The sequence below is a fragment of the Bos taurus genome, chromosome 5 (assembly GCF_002263795.3).
Source record: "Bos taurus isolate L1 Dominette 01449 registration number 42190680 breed Hereford chromosome 5, ARS-UCD2.0, whole genome shotgun sequence".
NCBI lineage: Eukaryota > Metazoa > Chordata > Mammalia > Artiodactyla > Bovidae > Bos > Bos taurus.
The window spans coordinates 113,191,410-113,211,560 of NC_037332.1; the positions used below are offsets into that span (position 1 = coordinate 113,191,410).

At 56.2% G+C, this 20,151-nt stretch overlaps 1 protein-coding gene and 1 long non-coding RNA gene across 9 annotated transcripts in view; one reads left to right on the forward strand and one right to left on the reverse strand.

Moving 5' to 3' along the window:
* TCF20 (transcription factor 20) overlaps positions 1 to 20,151 on the reverse strand; it is a 193,255-nt gene that overhangs the window by 89,538 nt on the left and 83,566 nt on the right. Inside the window, exon 1 of one of the 8 annotated variants that reach the window (XM_005207396.4) lies at positions 3,734 to 4,063. The exons of the other annotated variants lie outside the window; for them this stretch is intronic. The gene's annotated coding sequence lies outside the window, so the exon portion shown is untranslated. Of the gene's footprint in view, positions 1 to 3,733; positions 4,064 to 20,151 lie in introns of those variants that run through there. 8 annotated transcript variants of the gene reach the window in all.
* LOC104976976 (uncharacterized) lies at positions 2,138 to 14,484 on the forward strand. Its single transcript, XR_001500422.3, has 3 exons — positions 2,138 to 3,373; positions 6,772 to 6,883; positions 7,758 to 14,484. It is a non-coding gene; the product is annotated as an uncharacterized lncRNA (long non-coding RNA).

The following is a 20,151-nucleotide window of genomic DNA, read 5'->3' on the forward strand; positions in this document are numbered from 1 at the left end:
AAAAAAACCTATTCAATCTAAATGCAATGTGACCAAATTATGCTTTATGAAAGGCTTGATTTCATTATATTTCAAATGTATGACTTTTATGTGTACAGTTCTGCTCCGATATAAATAGCATTATGCTGTTTCCCTTTATTTTGTTACTTTTACCTCCACAAAATGGAAATGAAGGCACACAGTCAAAAGCCCCAGACAGATCTAACGATCACCAAGGTGTCTTGAACACAAGCCCCCATGAGGAAGAGAGCTGAAGGCATACTGGGGCAGGGCTGTCTTTTATAAATGTACATTGTGAATCCCATCTGGCCAAAATGAGAGCAGGCACCAGATAATGATTCCTGTACATTGTAAACCAGTAACACAGACAGGAAGGGAGACAGCCTCTTATATACTGTGTCACTCTTTGAGCTGACAGAAGTTTTCAGCTCAAGACAGAATGGCAGAACTGGGTATGAAAGAGAAACTTTTTTGATTAAATCTCAGGTGCACCGGCAAAACTGGTCAGGTATGAGGAAAGTGAGATTTTAGGAAACTCGCAGGGATCACTAAATCACAAGGCACAGCCTTCCTGAGTCCAGGTTTCAAATCATTGTAACTTTTAAATTAAAAAAAAAAAAAGGAAAAGATGAAGAAGGGAAACACAGCAGTAAATTTGGATTCCAAAGCCAATCCACTAGCTGATTTGTTTCTTGAGCTGGCAGTGAGCTATAACGGACCTAACAAAGGCTTTGGAGTCAGGGGGACAGTCACAACCAAACCCTGACCCTCATCAGCTCCTTGACCTCTCAGGAAAAGAAGAGGTGATATATCTCTCAGGTCTGCTGGGTGGATTTTGAAAGATAAGTTTAAAAGCCTTGGACAGAACATACTGGGGTATTTCTGGTTTTGTTTTTCAAAACAAATGCTCTAGCATCCTTTCTCTCCTTAGAAAGAGAAGGTTGAACTTAGAAGTCCAACTCTAATTTCTTGATCTACATTCCACTACACTTTATGAAGGTTAAAAAAAAAAAAAAGGTTACAAAATCTAAAATCCTTATCTCCTGACATCTTACCGCCTTGGCAACCCTCTCTCACAAATGTATACACAAATAAACATTTCCTCCTTAAGTTTTATAACTTTTCCCTCTTAAGTTACAACAAAAATGTAAATTTATGTGAGTAGGTAACTGTTTACAATTTAAGTAACTGCAAGGTTTTTAAAAGCCCACACAAAGCAAGGTCATAATTCAAATACCAACATAAATTGTTTATTTTGGAAAACTCCAAATAGTCAATCTGCACAGCCATATAAAAGCATCTACCTATGTGACAGGCCTGATGTCAACACACAAGGAAAAGTCTACCAATCCGTCTCCAAGGTGAGCATTATGAGCATACCTCCCAAAGCTGTGACCCTTTTTGAAATGTGTGCACAGGAAGAATTAAAAAGTGGTCTAAGAAAGACATGTCACACATTAGGCACATGTTCTTCAAGAATCCCAATACTGGAAATTTAAGACAAACAAGACCAACCTCTGAGGTTGGTCCAGAAGGCCTAGCCAGTCAAAGGCATGGCCTAAGGCCCTCACACACCATAAAATCAGTGAAATTAATTGGGGTTCTTCAGCATCTGAGAGGAAGCATCCAGCTACCATTAAGGAATAAACTGGGGATGCAAATAATTAGTGCACCCTGAGGTGATAGTTAATTCCACTAGCATGCCACTTCACAGGAGATGTTATAGAATTCCACTTTATTCCTTCTCTGAGAATACTAAAGCTGGAAATTTAGAAAGTTAGCCAAATATCCCTGGAAGGAACTTTAAATAAGATCCCTTCATAATACTCTGCATAGAAAGATCTTGGATCTCCTTGAAGCTAACCAACACACAGAGAATCAAATACACATTATCCACAACTCCAAGTAGTCAGATGATGACTGAAAAACCTTTTCCCTGATAACTCCTTCTTGCAAAGACAGAAAAAAATACAAGGCGCATTCAGCCCAGGCTAGAATATACTTTCTGTGAAGCACAGAACAGCATCTAGAATTTAAGGAAAAACTGCACCCTGACCAAGTCGTTCACTCTGTCGGAATACAGGCTGAAAACTAACAGATGAGACAGGCTTTTACAAGCCAAGTAAGGAACAGTCTGCATGCATCTCCCAGGAAGTCACCTACCACTAAACCAAAACCACAAGACAGGAGGGACTACCTAAAAGCCCTGTAACGTTTGACCTAGAAGGGAGCCTTTATTGAACCAGACAAAATTGAAGCGTTGGGGAGGTAGGTAACTTGGCCAGGGTTATAGTTTACTTGGTGGCAAAGCTGGAAGTAGATTCCTGGGTTTTCGTTCAGGGCAGTTTCCCAGTTCAGCCAGCTGCCACTCCCTTTAAGATCCTCACTGAGGGTCTTAACTGAGGATCCTCCCTTTAACTCCTCACTGAGGCTGTTAACCGAAAGGTCTGATTATCATTCAAAGATCTGCCTGTTAGATAACAGCTCGAAAATTCCATCCATTTTACAGAAGTTATCAGAGACATCTAATCTTCGCGAGGGGGGGGGGGGCGGTATCCTAATTTTGATCTGTCCCCTAAGGGCAAACTAAAGGGATGCAGACAGGGCTAGTATCCACAACCACAAATACAGACAATAACCCCACCCACAGGCCCAGGAAGGCGGCCGCTCCTCTGCGCCGCCTCCCCACACCCCCGCCCCGCACCCCTCAACTCGCTAAATTCCACTCCCATCCCGGCGCACGGGAGACATTCCACCTCCATCCTCTGCCAGAGCGGGCTGGGCCGGACCGGCCGCTCTCCTTCCACCACCACTCCCCACCGTCCCCAAAAAGATCAGAAGCCTAGAGCGCCAGGCACACCCCCCCCCCCAAAAAAAAACACGAGCCGTCCGCTCGCACACTGGGGACCACCGGCTGCAACACCCACAGCCCTGCTCACCGCGGCGGGGGAGAAAAACCCCACGCAGGAAGGGTATCCCGCGCTCGGCCCTCCGCCCCCGGGGGGGCCTGGGACCTTGAGCCCGGCCAGCCGGTACCTGCCCTCCGCCCCCAACAGGCGAGAAGCAGCCGCGTCCACATGGCTTCAGGTGTTCACATGGCAAGAAGCGGGCCCTCTGCCCTCCCCGCGGCGGGGGCGCGCGACGGCTCCCCAGCTACGCTCCCGCCCGCGGGAGCCCGGCCAGCCCCTCCCCAAGCCCGGCCCTCCGCCTGCCCGCCTGCCTCGCCCCCAGCAAAGCGGCGAGAGCTGCGGGATATACCCAGGGCTGCCAGGGGGCACCCCCCAACCCAGGACGGGCGGCGCTGACCCCGTCGACCCCCTGGGCGCCGCCCGCTCACATCCGCCGCCGGTGCACCCGAGGGCGCAACGAGCAGGTACCGTTCTCCAGGCAACCTCAGGCCAGGACCGGTGCCCAAGCCCGGTCAGACCGAGACCCCCACCCCCCACCCCCGCCTCAGCGCCCTGATGATGCCAGGCCGGGCCCTTTCCCCTCAGCGCCCCGAGGCCAAGGCAGGCCGCTCCTCTTTGCACTCCCGGGTCCGGTCGGGCCGGCCCCTGAGCACCCCGAGTCCTGGCCTCGGAGTCCGGGGGGCTCGGCGCACTCTCAGGTCGGGCCGGGCAAGGACCTCTGTCTGCCCCCAGCCCCGGAGGCCAAGACACCCGGCCTGGCCCTCCCCGCAAGCCCCTCAGCCCCTGACCCCGGCCCCTCCCCCTCAGGCGCAGGCGGCGGTTACCTGCGGGAGCCCCCCGCCCGGTCCCTCGGCCTCAGCCGGGGGCGGGAGGGGAAGGAGCGGCGGCGGCGGACGGCGCCGCGCGGGGTGGGGGTGGGGGAAGCCTCCGCTGCCTCCAGCTCGGGCGCCCGGGGCCGGCGGCGGGGCGGGCCGGGGGGCCGCGGCCCCTCGACGCTCGCTCCGGCCCGCGCGCTCGCGCGCGCTCGCTCGCTCCCCGGTCGGGCGCGCCTCAGGGCGGGCTCCCCCGGCGGAGGCCGCGGCCGCCTCGCAGGGGCCGAAAGCCGCTCGGCTCGGGGTTTTTTCTCTCCATTCTCCCAACACACAGGAAATAACAGAGCGTCAGGTGACGCCGGACGGCCAATCGCGGGGCTCGGAGCCGCGGCGCGCGCGGGCGGGCGGGAGTGGGGCGCGCGGCGGGGGCGGGGCGCCGGGGGCGGGGCCGGCGGCGCGCGCGTGCCCACCCGCGTGCGGCCGCGCCGAGGCCTGCGCGCGCCTGGCCGGAGACCTCCCCGCGCCCCTCCGACGCCCGCCCGGCGGCCGGGGTCGCGCTGAGGCGGCGGCTGGTCCCCCTCAGCAGCTGCGGGGTGCGGCGCGCGTGTCTCGCCGCTCACCCAGTGCCATCTTGGCCCGCAGATCCCGGCCGTCCTGGGAGTGGCCGCGATCCAACTTTCTGGGGAGTTGGTGGCCCGGAATCTCTCCTTGCGATTTCTGGAGTTCCCTCGGAGCCGCCAAAACCAGGATCGCGCCTCTGGCCCCTAGTGGGGAGCCCCACCCGCGCGGGGCCAGGGGCCCTGCTCTCTCACCCTGTAACCTGGCTTAGGGGGGCCGGCTCCTGCCCGCCCTAGCGCCCTGCGGGCCCGCAGGCCTACTTCCCTAACCGCCCTCCACCCCTTGGCGCCGCGTGTCCTTGGATGAATGACTTGGGCCCTCTTGGGACTCAGTTTCCTCCGCAATAAAAGCAAGGATGAGGAGGCCCACCAACCTCGCCTGTAAAATAGATGCTCACCAAATGCCAGTTGCCTTTGCCTGAGGCAGCCTAAAAAAAAAAAAAAAAAAAGCTGCCACGCCTGACTGGCTGGACCCAGGGTCCAGAATTAATTTGGAGATGAGGTGGAGGATTTGTGGCGCCAAGGCCTCGGGCCGTTCCCAGCCTTCTTTTGCAAATCTCATGTACGTTTTATGGAGCAAAGGAATGGTTGACTTTTTTTTTTTTTTAAGAAAATTTCAGTTGGTAAAACAACAGGAGATGTTTCTGCTGTGTGACCCACTGTGATCACCAGTGAGATGACCAGTGAGGGTCGGTTGTGTTTGGAGTGCTTGTGATCCCCTCTCTCGCTCACGCAGAAACCTGGTCAAATTCTCTCCCCACTCTAGGCCTGTTTCTGGTTGGTACAGTGGGAAGGAGGAGCATGTGGACTAGATGTCCCTAACGTTGACTAAAAGTGCTAATTCTAAATTAGGCCCCCATCTGCCCTAGATGTTAAGGGAGTATATGTGGCTTCCTTTCCTGGAGCAACCTGACTTGAAAGTAAACTGGAATTGGAAGAAGTGGGCAGCAGGTGGAGGCTGATAGGAAGCAGGTGTGGCCTGGGGTGCAGTTTCAGTGTATTTGAGGTCCACAGCTCCCCAGGGCCTGGCTGTGCTCTTTCACCTCTCACCCCACCTAGACAGAGGCATTAGCTTTGTCTTGCCCTGGGCCACCAGAAGAGGATTCTGGCTGTGGCAACACCTGCTGCCAGCAAAAGGATCCAAAGCAGGGCCTGAGTTGCTGCTGGCACCCCAGGAGGATGTGGCTGGGAGGGCCGTGATTTCTCCTGGCTTCTGTCCAATCATACAAAGTGGGGGCTGGCTCCAATGTGGGTCAGAGCTATTCTTGGACACTTGGTCCCCCAGCACCTCCTGCATGCCAGGTGGGGTGCCGGTCTCTTCCGGGGTAGAGATTAACAGGCGGCCAAGCCCTGCCCTCTGGCTGTTCCCATTGTTCTGTGAGTTTCATTTTCAAATTCTTTGGCACCAAGACTTAAAAGACCAGTGCTGGCTTTTGTTTGAGTCAGAGCTACAGAGGCAAAGAAGGAACTCTTAGCACAGACCCATGTTTTCTGGACAAACACAGAAAGATGTGAGAGAGCTCCCATTTGGTCTTGGGAGCTCCCTCAATTTCTTGAGGGAATTCGTGAAGAAAAGGGAAGCCCATTTCCTAAGTCTCCTGCCCTCATCCTTCTCCCCTTCCTGCCCCTTCTTCCTCCGCCCCTTTGGGTCTCAGACTGGGGGACCAGAACATGAAAGGGATGGCGACAAGCCATGCAAAGCCTCATTCAGAAGGGAAGGAATGCAGACAGGTAACTGAAGTCCAAGCTTTTGTTTGTTCCTGCCTCCTGTCCTGAGACTGACCCTACAGCCCCCTCCCCCGCCACTGTGGACCCTGCTGGAACAGGGCTAGCTAACCTCCGACCTGGAAACTTCCCCAGTCCTCAGGCCGGGCCAGCCTGGACATCTTCCCCTTAGTAGCCTATCACTTTTCCTTCCAGTATCATCTGGAAAGAGAACATGTGTGGGCATTATGACCAACAGACAGGCTTGGGCTGTGTGGCCTTGGACTACTCACTTCACCTCTCTGAACCTTGATAAAATGGGGATAATGTGACCTCACTCATAAGGTATTATGGGAATCTAAAGAGATGCATAAAGAATTCAGTACAGTACCAGGCACACATTAGCAATAACAACAGTTCTATGATGTGGACAGACAAGCAGACAGGTTCAGAGAGCCAGCCAGTATGGTCAAGACCCCATAGTGGCCGGAGCACAATTAACTGGGGGTGTCTTTGATCACATTAGCATCTTCCATTGTTCTCTCACTGTCTCATCTGTGAGAATCCGGTTTTTCCTACCACACTTGAAGAACAGTAGATTGGTTGGGGTTTTTTTTTTCTTTTTCTCCCTCTCTCTCGTCTAACCCAGTCCCCTCGAAAAATACTTATTGAACTGAATCAGTGGTTTCAATTCCAGAAGCAAAATTAATCCTTTCCCTCCTCCTCCAGCTCCGAGATGGCTTTTGGAAACCCCGTGTCACTCCCTTTATTACAAACTCCTCTGCCCTCCTCCAGGCGCCTGAGCCACTCCGGGATTACAAATGGAGCCTTCTGCCTCTAGGTCAGTGATTCCGCTACCATCTGTCAGCACGGATTGATTGAGGAGACTGGCCCTGCCCGGCGTATCAGTGACTTGTGCGAAGTGAGCCGGGTGCGGCGCCTTCAGCGGCAGGCGGATGTCCTTCCTCTGGCTCCCTGGCTCGCTCTCGAGAGCACACGTACCGCCCGCCCGCACCTTTATCCTTCAGTGGGCCCCAGCTCTCCTTCCTCTTGGGAGGGGCCTCCTGCCAACTGGAGAGGAAGGCGGAGGCCTCCTGGAACTCCTGCTCGCAGGCCTCCAGGAGAGGACTTACCAAAAAAAACCTCCGCTTACCGGAAGTGGGGGAACCCCCCCCCCCCCCCCCCCCCCGCCACCGGCATCCTGCGGAGCCTGTCCCCAGCCAGGCACTTTCCCCACGCAGAGCGCAAACAGGAGGGGTGGCCAGAACCTCTGTGGGCACGCCTTCCTTCCACACAGAGCACCTGCTCTGTGTGTGAGGCTGCGGGCCCTGATGGAGGGAACGCAGACCTCAGACAGGTCTTTCCCAGGCAAGGGCAGGGCATGCAGGGAGGCCCAGGGGGTGGGGACAGTTCCAGATAGATAGTTGGGGGATCCCAAAACGGAGCCGCCTGCGGACAGCAGTTCCCAGAACTGTGTGCAGCGCAGGGCCATGGGAACCAGAGATGGGGGTGCAGAGGTGGGCAGGGGTGGGATCTACAGGGCCTTGTATCTGGGACACTTGGTTTCATGGGGTCTCCCAGTGACCTCTGACCCGGAGATCTGCCCCTCAATCCTGCCCTCGCCCTCATTCCCCCAGGGCCTAAGTGGTGGCCTCCTCCTTGGCCCTCGCTGGTTGCACTGGGCTGTCTGTGCTCACATGCATTCTCTTCCACAGGACTGTGAGCCCCCTCTGCTTCCCTGGGGTCTCCGGCATTCCAAGGCAGGGCCAGGCACCATCACCATAACAACGATCCCATTAGAAATGGATCCCCAGCCCAGAAGAATCCAGGCTCACTGGGAACAGGCACTGTGGGTTTGCAGCGACACGATGAGGTTGGTACTGTTCCCATCTCCACTTTACAGATGGAACCATTGAGACACAGAGAGCTCTACGGCTCGTCCCAAGTCACACCGCTCAGAAGAGGCCAAGCCGGGATTGGAACCCAGGTCTTTAGAGGTTGCACTCTTAACCACCAGGTTTCCCAGCACTCGGTAAACACAGGAAAGATGGACAGACACAGACAGTTGGTGGGCCCCAAAGCGTGCAGGCAGACGGGGAAAGAGATGGGAGGGGACACAGCAGGGTGGGCACCAGCCTTTCCCCAAAGTAACACTGTAAATCCCTGGAGCCTGGGCAGTTTGCAGGTGTTGGACCCTCAGACCCACACCTGAAAGACCAAGGCCTGCCCACCAAGCGGCAGGAGCTGGGCATCAGTGTACTCAGAACACCGGAGGAGACGCAGCTAAGCAGCGGCAGGCCCCTATCACAGGACAGATCACCCTTCAGCCCACTCCCCACTCCTGCCACCCGTGGCTTGAGTCTTCCTGGGAAGTCCCTGGCATGGTGGCCCAGCACAGGGCACTGAGCTGGGGGCCTAGCCTGGTGTTACTGACGTGTGTCCTTCAGCAAATTATCTGATGGCCCTGAGTCTCATTTCTTCAAATCAGAACGGGTGGGAAGAAGGGCCGAGTGGTCTGCCTGCCTCAGGTCCCTTACGGCAACCTCAGTCACTCCTCCCACCCCCAAACCTTATGAGGCAGGGATTGCCATCCTCACAGTGCAGAGCAGGAAATGGGACACACAGAGAGGTTAAGAAACTTGCCCGAGGTCACACAGCTAGCAAGCCGAAGAGCTAGTCTGAACTCAGCCTTCTGGCAAAGTGTTAAACTGAAGATGAAACAACTTAACAATAGTCTAAGTGACAAAGGCATGTTCTAAGCGCTTCACCTGCGTTAACTTGCTTAATCCTCACCAAAGCTCCATGAGGTGGATACTATTATTACCTCATTCCGAAGATAAGGAAACTGAGTCACAAGGCAGAGACGAAATCTGAACCCAGGCGGGTCTGGCTGCAGAGCCCCTGCATGGCTTTATCACAGGCGAACAATAGGGAGGTTCCTTTCCATCGGGATTATTTCTGCTTGAAAGCTCAAGACTTTTAGCCCCGTCCCTGTTGGGCTCCACGGGAAGGCAGTGCTGCATGCTGAGGCATGCTGGGAAAAGACTTTGTTCCGTCCTGTTCTGTTGACACGCTCTTCACTTTAAGCCTGAAACCCCAGCTTCCTGCGAAGATTTCAAACCGTGGAGAAAATCTTCAGCCATGATAACAGCCACGGCTTCCCGCGCCTCCCGTGTTCCCCGTGCCTGGGGCTCCGTGTATGTGTCCTCACCCTTGACCCGTCACAACACCCAAGTAGCCCCCCGCTTCACAGCTGAAGACACTGAAGCCCAGAATTGCTAACAAAATGCCCTCCCCCTCCCCCCCGGCCAAAGCACACAGCTGCCAAGTTGCGGCTCCGCGTCATTCTCAAGAATCCCGGATCTTTGGATCGCATTGGCCGCACCCCGCCGTGCAGGGCACGGAGGTGGCCCTGGTGTGCTGGGCTTCGATGGAGATGCTGCTGTTGCTCTTCAACCACACAGTGTCACAACTCCCGGGCCACAGGGAAAGCACGGGGACACAGGTGTGGGAAGCGTGGACATTAGCATCCGCTCCACTCCACCTCCCTCCCTCCAGGGACTCAGGCGTGGCTGCCCCAAGGTGAGAGCCTTCTGGAAGCAGTCCCGCCCTATGAGGCTCCACATCACTGTCTGCGTCTCCCCAGGAGCTCACAGGATAACTCCAAGGCACATGTGTGATGCCGGGGAAATAGAAAGCAGCCAAGTCAGTGGATTCTCCAACTCCCAGCTGGTCCTCTGGATGGCAGCCTCTCTTCCCGGCCCACCCCTCCCTGCCGCAAACTCATTACATTTCCAGAAGCCAGCTTTGACCCTATCCTCCCCCAAACCTCGGGCTCAGAGGTTGTTGGTGGGTCCCAAGGAGATTTCAGAATTCAAGTAAATTCTCAAAGCCCTTGTCTGGCCCCTGCCACCTCTCCAGCCTTCTCTCACGTGTCCCATCCTGCTTCTTTGCCAAACCAAATGAGTCGTGTCCCCACCGTATGCCTGTCTGCCTATCCAAAGCAGGAAGCCCTTCCCTCTTCCCTACAGACTGAAAGCATACCCTCTTTCAAGTCTCACGCAAATGCTACCACCTCCATGAAGCCTTACCTTAACACTCATCATAAATTCATTCAACAAACAGTATTTGAGCCCTCACCATACATGAAGTCTTGAGCTCAAAGGTCTCTATTGTCATGGATCCCCCTGGGATAGTCCATGTATAGTCCCCTGGGATCATTAGAGCAAAAACCATCACATAATGAATCATTTAGTAATAGCCACGAAAGAGACACAGAAGATGCAGGTTTGATCCTAGGTCAGGAAGATCCCCTGGAGGAGGAAATGGTAACCCACTCCAGTATTCTTGCCTGGAGAATCCCATGGACAGAGGAGCCTGGTGGGCTGCAGTCCATGGGGTCGCAAAGAATCTGACATGACTGAACGGCTAAGCACGCACGCACGCACAATACACATCGATAAGAAAGCGGGCAGGCGCACAGAGGGTATGTAATAAGAGCTGGGTCTTGGGGGATCCAGGACATTTGAGCTGAGACCTGCAGGACAGATAGGAAGTTGCCAAGCAATGAGGTTGGAGGAGAGAGCTCCAGGCAGTGGGCACAGCACGGGCAAAAGCCCTCAGGCAGGAGGGAGCGAGCAGATTTCCAGGAAGGGAAAGGAGGCCAGTGCAATTCAAATGAAATGAGTAAGCTGGAGGTGCAGCTGGAGCAAAACAGTGCAAACCACGAAAGACTTGGGGACTTTATCCCAAAGGCAAAACGAGGAACTGCGGAAGGTTTCCTAGCAGAAAAGAGAGTCAATGTTCATTTATAAACAATCCCGCTAATTGCTCCATGGCTGAGTGTCTTCTGAAAAGCCCATGCTTTGCATCCAGCCACCCCTGACCCTTGGCTGTCTGGTCATTTAGGGGTGGAGTTTTCAATCCCTTCCTCCCAGACTGAGCTCTCAAGGGTAGAGCTGACCTCCAGTTCTCCAGCATCATCCCCCGTGCGTGGAGCTGCTCCAAAACCGTTTGTGGAATGAGCTAACGGACATGACACTTAGCAGCTTTTCCCCTGGAAGGGGCCAGGCTGCCTGGGGGGCCTTCCACATTCTCTGGAAATCACAAAATTCAAGGGTTTCAGTGAGGTCACTCCTCAGGGAGCCCTTGCAAGTACAGTCGGCATTGCACTGAAGCCCACGTCCAGGGCCAGCACCCAGCAATGACACCACACAGGCGTCTGCCTGTGACCGTGTCCCGAACGACCAGAAATAGAACCGAAAGAGGTGCTGTCGAGCTTACAAAGCACATTTCACACGCACAGCCTCACACAGGGTCAACCCTCATGGGTGGATTCGGTTCCTGGCCTGTTTTACAGATGGGGAAACTGAGGCCCAGTCAGGGGAGGGTCTCTGAAAAGTCATCTCAAAGCCAAGACTGAAACCTGACAACCATTCAGGCTACGTATGGTCCCCATGAGGTTAAGAGAGCGTTCCGGAAACTTCTTTTGAAAAATGCTTTAAAGTGACATATTTCATCAGGATGTCTGTCACGCCAGCAGTGGGAGCCAACACACCAATTCTCGCAGGCCGTTCCCCCTGCATGTCAGATCTGTTGCACGCTCAGCCCCAGGCCCTGGAGGCTTAGCCCAGGGCGTGGGAGGGGCCTGAGTGATGGAGCCTCAGCTCCCTGGGCTGGGTGCTGGCACAAAGCAGGTGCCTGGGAGACTCTGAGAGTTCCCCAGGGCAACCCAGGCGGATTGGAGGACTAACAACAGAGAACATTCCTACAGCTCTCCTGTGTGCCAGGAGCCATGCTCAAGAGTTACCTGCATCAGCTCAGGTCTTCCTTACAACAAGCCTTAAGAGGTGAGTACCAGTTACCTCCACTTCTGTTGTTTAGGGCTTCCCTGGTGGCTCAGAGTCGGACACGACTGAGTGATTCACACTTTCTTTCACTTATGTTGTTTAGTCACTCAGTCATGTCCAACTGTTTGTGAACGAACTGTGGACCATAGCCCACCAGGCTCTTCTGTCTGTGGGATTTTCCAGGCAAGAATACCGGCGTGGCTTGCCATTTTCTTCTCCAGGGGATCTTCCCAACTCAGGGATCGAACTCATGTCTCCAGCATTAGCAGGAGGATTCTTTACCACTGAGCCCACCAGGGAAACCCAATTATCCCCACTTACAGATGTGGAAACTGAGGCTCAGAGCAATAACTAATTAGTCTTCTGTCCCACAGCCAGCGATTGGCAGAGCTGGGATTTGAGCCCTTTAAGAAACCCCACGCCCTGGCTAAGTAAAAGAAGGCAGAGACATCCCTGGCAGAGGAAAGGACAACTATGCGTCCTCCAGGACTGGGACCACGTGGGGCATCCATCCCTCACACACCTGATGACCATTACTTTTTCCTTTCTTTTCTGTTTTTTGCTTTTTCTTTTTTATTTGATGATCATTATTTGGGGCTTCTCTGGTGACTTGAGGACTTCCCTGGTGGCTCAGATGGTAAAGCGTCTGCCTACGACACAGGAGACCCGGGTTCGATCCCTGGGTCAGGAAGATCCTCTGGAGAAGGAAATGGCAACCCACTCTAGTACTCTCGCCTGGAGAATCCCATGGACGGAGGAGCATGCTAGGCTACAGTCCATGGGGTTGCAAAGAGTTGGACACGACTGACCTACTTCACTTTCTTTCTTCCTGGTGGCTCAGTGGTAAAGAATCAGCCTTCCAATGAAGGAGATACATGTTCAATCCCTGGGTCTGAAAGACCCCCAGGAGAAGGAAATGGCAACCCACTCCAGTACTTTTGCTTGGGAAATCCCAAGGACATAGGAGCCTGGTGGGTTAGAGTCCATGGGGTCGCAAAAGAGTCGGACATGACTAAGCGGCTAAACCACAACATTCTTGCTCCAGTGGCTCGCTGGCGTAGTAACTACCTCATTGCAGGCTTTGTGTCTCCCCAGCCTCCTTCTTCTCCCACCTCTACCCCATGGTCTCTGGGCTCCCTTTACCTGTCCTGCTACCTGTGAGCTCCCAGCATTAGAATCTATCCCATCTCCTTTATGGTAGTTAGGTGGGGTGTACAACAGGCTTCCCAGGTCATTCAAGTGGTAAAGAACCTGCCTGCAAGTGCAGGAGACATGAGATTTGGGCTTGATCCCTGGCTCGGGAAGATCCCCTGGAGGAGGGCATGGCAGTCCACTCCAGTGTTCTTGCCTGGAGAATCCTATGGACAGAGGAGCCTGGCAGGCTACAGTCCATAGGGTCACAAAGAGTCGGACATGACTGAAGAGACTCAGCACGCACGCATGAGGTATACAAAAGAAAGGGAGGGCAGAGAGCGACGCTGCCTTGAGAAGCTTCCTAAGCTCTGGAGCTTCAGCTTTTTCATCTGAGAAATGGGGACATTAACATCGCCCACCACAGAGGGCGGCATCCACGCAAGTGCTTACTCTGCGACCTCGCACCTAAGCACTGGTTCTCTATTTCTGACTTCAGGTGCCCTGAGGTGGGATCACTCATCCTGTGAGCAGGCAGGCTCACGTTCAGGCAGCATTGGTCACCCAGCACAACACAGTGGGACAAGGAGTGAGCAGTCTGTTCGACCCCAAAGTTCGAGAGAAGGGAGGCAGATGAACCATTTGGGTCTTCGAAGCAGCTCAGCGTCACCCTGCTGGGTGTGGCTGGACGTGGCTCCCAAGTCCTGTACCCGCCCACTCCCAGGACCGTCCCCAAACGAGTGGTGCACATTAAGTGGTGTGGGGGCAGCCCCGTGCCCTCCTGGGCGCCCCTGTCTCACTGGACCTGATCAGCCCCCTCCTCCAGCCCAGGTGAGGGACGCTGGTGGGGCAGGAGGAGCAGTGCGAAGGCTGGATGCCCACGTTGTTCAACTGTGGGCTGACTGCAGAATGAAAGGGAGGAAAGCATCCTTTCTGGAAAAATCAGTGGACAGAGGACACCCCCCTAAGTCACAACCTTCATGGAAGCCAGCCAAGAAAACCAAAGAGACCAGAGAAATGGGCGGCCATTACAGCAGCTGAGAGGTGAACGAGCCCAAGCCCCCATCAGACAGACAGGAAGACTGAGACCTAGGGTGGGGCCACAACTGACTTGGGTCCAAGGCTCTGCCCTGTCTAAAGGGGTGTCTGTTCCCACATGGCCCATTCACAGTGGTGGGTGGGCCCTTGTGTTCCTCGTGCCGCACACTCCAGCCTTCCAAACCTTCTGGTCTGGCTCACAGTACCAAGGGTGCCAGCTTAGCCTTGCCCAGAAAACAGCAAGTCTCTGGGGCTTTTCCCTGTGTGCTTCTGGCTTCTGGGATCCCCTGCCCACCCCACCCCCACCCTCACATGTTAGTCAGTTACTATATTCAATAAGATACTACATAGTTATACAATAAGAACAGAGCCTGCCTGACTCACAGTAAGAGCTCATGTATGTGTGTGTGTGTGTGTGTGTGTGTGTGCGTGCTAAGTCGCTTCAGTTGTGTCCGACTCTGCGATCCCATGGACTGTAGCCTGCCAGGCTCCTCTGTCCATGGAATTCTCCAGGCAAGAATACTGGAGTGGGTTGCCATGCCCTCCTCCAGGGGATCTTCCCCACCCAGGGATCGAACCCGCGTCTCTTACATCTCCTGCATTGGCAGGCAAGTTCCTTACCACTAGCGCCACCTGGGAAACCCAAAAGCTCATAAATATTAGCCATTATTACCAGGCATGATTATCTTCCCCACTTTACAGCTAGGAAAACCAAGGTTCAGAAGGATTCAGTGACTGGCCCATAGACATGAGATGCTACACTCTCTTGGGCTGACTTTTTTTTGAGCTAACAGTTCTTGGGTGGCTTTTGGGGAGCCAGGCTCTGGGCTGACTCCTCTGTGAGAGTTATCTCCCCTAATCTTCACCACAGCCCTGTGGCCAGGAAATCGAGGCTCAGAGAGGGCAGGTGATTTGCCTGGGGCAACCAGCTGGTAAATGGCAGAGCCCAGGTTGAAGCAGGCAGCCTGGCTCATTTTGTGAACTGGAGAGAATAATGGCCCTGGCCTCTTGCAGGAAGTTCCAGTCACGTCAGGGTCCCAGGCTAGAGAAGCTGCTCCAGGAACCCTCGCTCAAGTTGGAGACCAGGCGGCTACCCTGATTCCCCGACAATGTTGGCCCCGGTTCAGGGAGGGGACTGCACTGGCTCTGGGCGCCAGAGATGTCCTGAGACTGCAAATCAGGAGACCCAGGCTGGTCCTTAAACTCCCAGGCAGTCCGAGAATCCCAAGAGTACAAGGCCACCCTGCGAGGCTGACTTGGGAGGAGCTAGAATGGGCCAGCTTTGTGGGCAGCCTGCCCGCTCCCATCAAGTCAGTCTCTCCCGCCTCCAGAAATGGCTCCCGCTGTCGCTCCCCCTTCCCCTTCCTGGGCTTCAGCCACTTGAGGTGACTGGCCTTTCACACCTGCAGCTCTGCTGTTGCTCTTCCTTCCAGTGATACACCTTCCTCTGCCTTAGCCTGGCAAACTCCTACTCATTCTCCAAGACCTTCAAATGGCACCTCCTCTCTGAAGCCCATCTTGAGTGACCTGTCAGAATTCACAAGGGGAACTTTTTGTTGTGCCTCTAGGTTGCCGGCCCAGCCAGCTCCCTCACAGCGACAGCTGCCATTCGCTGAGCATCTGCTGTGTACAGGCACGGCGCCTGTAGTCTCCTTAACCCCATAACAAGCCTGCAGGAAGAGCTTACTACTGGTAAGTCACTGCATCTCTGAGAGATTAAATAACTTGCCTAAAATCATATAGCTAGAGAATGGCCAGGGAGAACTGTAACTCAGGTCTGCCTGCAAACTCCTGGGGTCCATCAAATTGCGGGCATACAAAGGAGAGGGGCTTGGTGTGCATCTCCCCTCTCTGTAGGCCGGGGGGTGGGCACACAGCTCCAAGGGGGCAGGCTCTGTGAGCCTAGACTGGGTGAAATGAGCTGACTGGCCAGTTGGAACCTTGCCTGGTGCTCCCAGCACCTTTTGGCAGAAGGCTCTGGAGCCCAAGCCTGGAACGGACCCAGCACCTCAGCCTTGAGGAGAGTCTATCAACTGTTCTTTCCTTTTCCATCTGGCAAAGGAGCCTCCATAGGGCACCAGAGCCCTGCAAGGGAAGCCCAGGTGGGCAGCTGCCCCTCACACACAGCTCCTGGCTCCCCCACACAGGTTACCTGTGGGCCTAGGACCTGAAGACAACTCTGGGGGAGATGAGCAAGCCCACCACCAATTTTCAAAGGGGACATTAGCCACAAGAGGCTCTCCAGTTCGGGGCAGATGTCCTGGCCACAGGCGTAGCCGTGGCTTGTCCCCACAGGTCAGGCTCCATGGGGAAAAAATCCCCTTCTGGCGGGTTTGTCCAAAGGAAGTGAGCCCATGACCACTTCCGGGGTGCAAGGCGGGGCAAGTGTTCCATCTTGGTGGCCCACCTTCCTGGGATATAGGCAAGTCTGGACCTGCGCCCACCCCACCCCCCGCCCCTAGTTTCCTGGCACAAACCTCCTCTGTGCTCAGCTGTGGGCAGGTGCTGGGAACACTGAGGATGTCTTAAAATTCCTGTCACCCAGGACCTGACAGTGACTATGCTTCTCACAACACTGTGTATGTATGTGTGTGTGTGTGTGTGTGTGTGTGTGTGTGGAGGCGAGGATGGGCAGGCCCCCAGGTCATTCACACTGAAGGCAGCGAAGACTTCCTGGAGGAGGCTAACTGAGTTCAGAAGGACTTGACCAGGTGAGAAAGGCGGTGAGGAAGCAGCTCCTGAGGACGGAGACCCAGAATGAGGCCCACAGCCTGAGGCCTAGTGTGTGACAGGCCAGACCCAGAGGCTCACAGCCTTCCCCTCGACCCTCCATGTGAGGTGGGCTCCCACCTCGACTGCTCAGCTGGGGTCCTCCCATCCCTACTGGGGCCTGAGCTCTATGGCCCAGCCCTCTCTGTGTCCTCTGACCTGCTGTGTGCTTGCTTCTCCCTCTGCCTGAGCCCTGTTGGCAGCCACAGCTAAAGGGCTATGGCTGCCCTCAGCCGGGGTCAGGCTCATGCACTCTGCCCTCATGGCTCCATCAGAGGAGACAGGGGGTGCTGGGACGCTCTGCCATCACCCACCTAGCCACAGAACCCATGGCCTGCCTCCTGCAGCAGGGGCAGGCCCATCTCTGGCCTCTAGAAACCCCATCTGAGCCCCAGCCCCAGGCTGTCTGTCTCTGGTTACCTCGGGGAAGCAGCTTGGGTGGACGTAGCCTTCTGAGACCTCAGGCCGCCCCAGTCAAGCGCATGACAGGACGGCGACCCTGGCCTGGGGAGACAGCCAAGACGGGCAATGGCTGGGGGTCAGGAAAACCCCCGCCAGGGGCCTCCCGCAGAGTGAGGAGGGGGCTGGTGGGCCAGGGAGGAGGGGGAATCAGCTCCTCCCCGCCATGCTAGCCTGTCTGTCTCCAGCACTTCACTGTAAAAATAAATGGAAGAAGCACACGCCAGACAGGAAAAAAAAAAGAGGAAAAAAAGAAAAGCCCCAAACCACCCCACACGGGGCTCCCTTGGCGGGTTTGGGCCAAGGCCTTGGCCTGGGTTACTCACTGCCGCTTCCCCCGGGGAAGCTGCTGGAGCCAAATTTGCATTTACCACAAACAGAGACAACACAATGTCATAATCCTTCTCCTGTCATTCTCCCCTCTCTTCCTCCTCCCACCTCAGACACACACACACACACACACGCACACGCACACGCTAACACAAAATGACGGCTCCCTCGACAGCCTGAATGAGCAAAGCCCTCGATCGGCCTCTTAATTGTTGGTGTTTCTCTCCGGCCCAGCGCTCAGTGCCCCTCGCCCAACTTGGAGGGGACCACCCACTGCCCCCTCCTTTGTCCCGAATCACCGCTGACAAATGGCCTGCTGGAGGGGAAGAATAAGCCTTGGAAATAACGGTGGTGGTGGTGGTGGGGTTGGGTGGGGGGAGCAGCCAGCCCCCACCCCCTGCCGCCTCTGCACCCTCAAGGCTGGGGTCCCGGCCCTAGGATGCTGGGCCGACTGGAGGGGACCGGAGGCGGTGGGCAGCGAGAGTGACTCGGCCCCTGGGACTCTGACCCGGAGCCCTGGCCTTCACGCCCCTGCCCTGCCTCTGCTGCCCTGGGCTCCCAGAGCAGCGCCCCCGGCCCGCCTCTCTCGCCCCTCCTCTCCCGGCCACCCTCCAGGCCCTGCTCTGAACATCCCCCGCGCTCCCCTCCCGCTATCGCTCTTTATGGCAGTTTCAAAGCTGCAGCCGCCACTCGAGCAGCTGCGGCCTTTGATGGGGGACAAGGCAGTGAAGGCCGCCCGGGAGGCCCCTGCCCGCCCTGCCCTGGCCCGCCCCGCCCCCGCCTGCCCCCCCCCCGCCCCCACCCCCCCGGGAGCCTGGGCCAGGCAGCGCGGCGCGGCGGAGCGCCCAGCGGGCACGCCTCACACGCCAGAGCAAACTTTCGTGACCGGAGGGAGAGACACGGCACACACGCCGCCTTTACCTTTGCAGCAGCATCCTTCCGGCCACTTGCTCCAGACCTCTCCAACAGCTCCCCCGGCCCGGCGAGAGGCCGGGAGGAAAACAACTCCGATGCGAGGCTGGGGAGGAAGGGGGCGGGTTGGGGGGGAGGAGGAAAGGGAAACAAGGAGCAGAAAAAGGAAAGGGGGCAGTTTCTCTCGTCTATCAGCCTCCTCGCGGCGCCTCCTGCCCGAGCCGGCAAGTGAAGTCACAGGGCCGGGGCGGTGACATCAGCTGAGCCTCTGACATCACGGCCCCTGCCCGATCTCACCTCTGCAGGGTGGAGATGGAGGAGCAGCGGGGAGGAGGGATGGATGGAGGAGGGAGGGGAGCACCGATCCCTCTCCATCGCCCTCAAATGCGGAGAGCGTGCCAGCGTGGGGGGGGGGGAGGGGCAGGCAGCTCATCTCTGAAGAATTATGTTTTATCTCTATAGATAGGGGAGATTATGTGTCTATTTATAATTGGCCCTTGAGGGAATGGCTTAAAAGGGGCAAACGCCCTCCAAGGCGAGAAGCACAGCTCACCCCACCGTTCTTGGTGCCCAGCAGGTAAAGGCCAGCGTATCATGAGCAGGTAAAGGTCAGCGGTCATGAGCACCTACTATGCGCGGGAACTCGCACTCAGCCTCTTGGGTGGCGATGGCAAAGACCTGGTGTGGCTCCAGGAGGGGAGGGCCTCCCTGAGGCAGCACAGCAGGAAAATGAGCTGGGATTTGAGGTCAGGGGCACAGAGGGTGAGAAAGGTCCGGTTCACAGCCAGCACAGGGGCCCAGAGCTTGAGGGGGGGACAGCCAGGCAGCCCTGGGGCCTCCGGAAGCCTTTCCCCAGCTGCTGAAGCGAGGCATTGAGTTTGATCACTCAGCCTAGGCTGCCTGTTCCCTCCACCCTCCCAGGAACGATGGGCTTCCCAGGGGCAGGCAGAGTGCCCCAGATCGCATCTCCAGGGGTGGCAGCAGCAGGCGGCCTGCCCTCGGTGTGTGGCCAGCGGCACCAGTTCAGTGGGCTGAGCACCCACTGCCACGTGCAGTCCTGCAGCAGGCATTCACGCCCCCTCCTACTCCGTGGCTATGCCTAAGAGGGAGACACCAAAGCCCTATATCAAGACGGGGAAACTGAGGCCCAAGGCACGGTGGACAAAACAAAGACCCAGGCATTTAGTGCCTAGGCGCCAGACCATGGCCAGATTCTTGGCCCTGCAACGCCCTCTGCCCGAGCCGCCTCCTCCATGGCTGTGCAGACCATCCAGATGCCCACTTCCTTTAAGGAAACTCACCTGAGCCTCTGCCCTCAGGTGAGTGGCCGCACAATCCGCTCTGCTGTGCTCCCTTCAGCTCAAGACCCCAGCCCTGCGGTCCCCCAAGGCAGCATCCTCCTCCTGGCACCACGGGGCGTCTGGGCTGCTGACCACTGGCTGCCCCGACTCAGCTCACAGCTTTGTCCGAGCTCCAGGGCCTGGCATTGGCTGAGGACCTACGAAGTGCCAGGCTCCAGTTATCTCACTTCATCCCTCCCATGTCCCAGATGTCAGGGGTAGAGGCCAGGAGGCCGGGCTGCTCCCACCGTCTGGAAAGTCATTCCCTTTCTCCCAGGCTT